A 3,710-nucleotide genomic window follows, 5' to 3' on the forward strand; every position below is an offset into this window, starting at 1 on the left:
AATCTCTGCGTGTCTCGGTCAGCAAACTCACAAAATCGCGCCCTAAGCCTTTCACGTATCTGTTGTTCACCCTTTCCTGATCTGTCTGCAAGTCCGGCGCGAACCGACCCAACCTCACGAACTCTGTCGTGTACTCGGATACTGATCTATCATCCCTAGTAAGTGAAAGCAACCGGTCTCTGTGACCCTCTGTCACTGAAAACGGCAAGAAGAAGGCTCTGAATCTCGCCACAAACTGAGCCCAAGAGATGGTAGCCATGTCGGTATGAACGGAGCTACGAAACCAGTCCCCAGCTGAACCCTTCATTGACATCTCTACCAGAACGACGGTCTGACGCTCCGTAGCCTGCAGTCGCCGAGCATTCTGCTCAACCTCCTCGAGAAAATCCAGCGCGTCTCCGGAACCATCAAACTCCGTTGGCTTCAGCCTCATGTAAGCCAAAACCAAGTCTTTGTCAGTGGTTCCAACACCACCAACTGCTGCACCACCAGCCTGTGGTTGCTGTTGCTTGGCAATCTGACCCAAAACTGCATACTGATCCTGCAAAGCGACCTGTCCCGCTTACAGCTGAACCTGGTTGAGTTGTAAGGCAGCGACTCCAGCCAAAAACGTGTTGAAGTCGAAATCGCCCAACTCAGGTTGTGCCACACCTGGTGCTTGAGCACCTCCTGCAGCACCGCGTCCAACGCCTCTGCCTCTACCTCTGCCAGCTTGACCTCGGCCACCTCGGCCTCGACCAGCTCGACCCCGACCAGCTGGACCTCTGCCTGCTAGCCCTCTACCAGCATGAACCTCTGGTTCATTCTGATCCACCTCCATAGAGATCGCGTCATCAGCCTCAGCATTTTGCTGAGCCGCAGCACGAGTACGAGTATTCATTCCTAAGAATGAAACAAGAACAATTTTAAATAACACAGCAAATTTCATACCCAAGCATGAAACAAAACAAGCACCAATTAAGATTTCCCGAGAAATCAACAATGATAAAAATTTATTCACCCAAGTGAAAATAACAATATAGTAAACAATAAAGCAAATAAATTCACACGACTGACTCACGACATTCCTATAGGAGTAGGCAGAAAGTTTTGAAAACAAAAGATGACGTTTCAAAGACAAGACTCGAATCCTAATTCCGCAGTAGTTCCTAGGGTAAATTTACCACTTAGCATGCCAAAACAATTAAACAATTAACATTTAAAAAGGCCTTGGTTTGAAACCAAAGCTCTGATACCAAGTTTGTCACGACCCATTTTCATGAATCGTGACCGGCGCTAGGGTATGGGTATGGTTGTACCAAAACCCGTAGCAAGCCTTGCGGATAACAACTTAATTATATTTAAAACAATAAACCTGCAGAAAATCACATGCTCGGGGGCAGCCGAGACTTCAGCCTAATCTAGCAGTACATATAAACAGCATATATTTAAAGTACGCTTATCTCAAATAATGTCAATAGCATGGCAAACCATAAACACTGTAATCATGCCATAGCTGATAATATAATGGATGGACCAATCCAACAATCAATAGTCTAAAATATAAACGTATAAGACTAAGACATAAATACTGATACTACTACTGCGGTCTAAGAGTTCAAAAACAGTTTGACTCATTTATTCTGAAATAAAATAAAGAACCTCCGCAAATGAAGAAACGGAGATCGACCAAAGCTCAAATCATAAACCTGGAAAATTTGGGAAAGCAACGGGGTCAGATTTACTGAGTAGAGTTTATATAACCATTTACATTTATTAAGTTAAAAACCTTTAAAACGTTTAATAAAACATTTTCATTATGGATTATCAATGAAACCCTAAACCACAATTCTAAATCCATTGTCGTGTCGGTGAGACGTATCTCAATAACCGATCCCCGACTATCACTTAATAAATAGTGAGCCCAGGAGACGTATCTTCCACCGGTGCCCTCACTAAGGTGAGACGTATCTCAAACCTACCTCAATACCATAATCATTACCGGTGCGCACGCAGTCCCGATGATGCCCATCGAGTAGCACGTTCCAAATCAAATCCACAATGCCGAAAACAGTTCAAAAGCTGCTCATACATATATATATACAAAATAATACGTTTGCTTAATAAAGAGGTAAATAGAGATATAAACTCACTGCTTGCTAAATCCACGTGATCCTGACAAGCAATCTAACTCTGGTTCGCCTCTGAAGTACGAACAGTCGACGGGTCTAAATAAAATATTAAAATCATAATTAAAATCAGACCCTAACTCTAAAGAGTACTAGACACCACATAGGACTAGCACAACGCAAAACCAAGTCACATTTAATAAACACGTATATTAAATGCATTCCAAATATAACCCAAGTTATAAAATACAATCATATAAACATATTTAAAATGGTATATAAATTAATTTAAATAAATCCATATAAGCGAGTCAGCCGAGTTATCAAAACTACCAAGCTTCTTCCCACTTGTTGAGTGACCATAGTCTAACCCAAACGAACTTATTAATTTTATAAACCCGAGTTTATTAAATTAAAAATGCTTGATAAAACAATTATCTATATTAAATAGAATTTAATATCTTATAGTTCAAGTAACCCAAGTTACAACCCAAAAACTTAATTATTTAAAGTCTATAAACGTTTAGGGACTAAACTGCACTTTAGCCAATTAGGGACTAAATTGTACTTTAGCCAAATTGATATCCAAAATCAATATAATTACTTTTGTTTATAATTAAAACCAAATATAAATTTACTAATCAAAAATCCACTTAATAAGGTTGTAAAATAAGTTCAGGGGCTAAATTGTAATTTAGCCAATTAAACCAATTTTAAATTTGAATTTAATTATAATTACCCGAGTAATTATATTAGCTTAATTTATAAACACCCATCGTTAAAATATATCATTCATAACATATCTAAATTCAAAGTTATAATTAAACAATTTCAATGATAATAACTAAACGAACTCATTTGTATTAGTTGAAATAAATTGATAACCTTTATGGCTATTTAGCCATCACCACCATTTCAAAACAATGGAACCCGCCTAAGCCAAACTCCATTGCAGAAACTTACCAACTTCAAATATGAACATTTAAGTTTTCTAATTCAAAAATTCAACTTCTAAAACATAATCAATTAATCAAACTATACAATCAATCCATCTCATCAATCATAACCTAACAAAGTCTCAAAATCATAAACCATGTAACAGTGGCAAGACGAACAAGAAACACATCCATGGAGCCGAGATTCAAAACCATAAACACACAATCGAAACAAACGTTTTAATTTATTAACGACTAACATGCCGAGCTAATATTGATCACTGACATAACAAATTCATAGCCAAAGAACAGAGTAGGCATCGGCAGTAACATGTCAATCAAGAACAGTGAATAACAAACCCAAAACGATAAACTTGCGGCGATTGAAACGGGATTGATTACGTACCGTTTTGCAAAACCGAGATAGGGAATTGAAGAGGCGTGTGTCTACAATCTCATCGACGAAACGGGACTGGATTCGACCAAGAAACGAAGGAGAACGAATCAAAATACGGAAAGCCGTTCAAAAGAAAAAATCTGAGATTATGAAAAAGATTTACCGAAATTTTCTGTCAACTTCGGAAGGGATTACGGCTAACGATTCCTCAGCGAAAACAGAAAGGAATGATGGCTACGGGTTGTCTGATGTGTGGAGAATAGATTAGGG

At 38.5% G+C, this 3,710-nt stretch overlaps 1 long non-coding RNA gene across 1 annotated transcript; it reads right to left on the bottom strand.

Annotated features, from left to right (window-relative positions):
* Window positions 1-1,674: 1,674 nt before the first annotated feature.
* On the bottom strand, window positions 1,675-3,470 carry LOC126667587 (uncharacterized). The gene is made up of 3 exons (XR_007638240.2): window positions 3,450-3,470; window positions 2,133-2,207; window positions 1,675-1,688 (listed from the first exon to the last, which is right to left on the bottom strand). It is a non-coding gene; the product is annotated as an uncharacterized LOC126667587 (long non-coding RNA).
* Window positions 3,471-3,710: the final 240 nt, after the last annotated feature.

Source organism: Mercurialis annua, linkage group LG2 (genome assembly GCF_937616625.2).
Source record: "Mercurialis annua linkage group LG2, ddMerAnnu1.2, whole genome shotgun sequence".
NCBI lineage: Eukaryota > Viridiplantae > Streptophyta > Magnoliopsida > Malpighiales > Euphorbiaceae > Mercurialis > Mercurialis annua.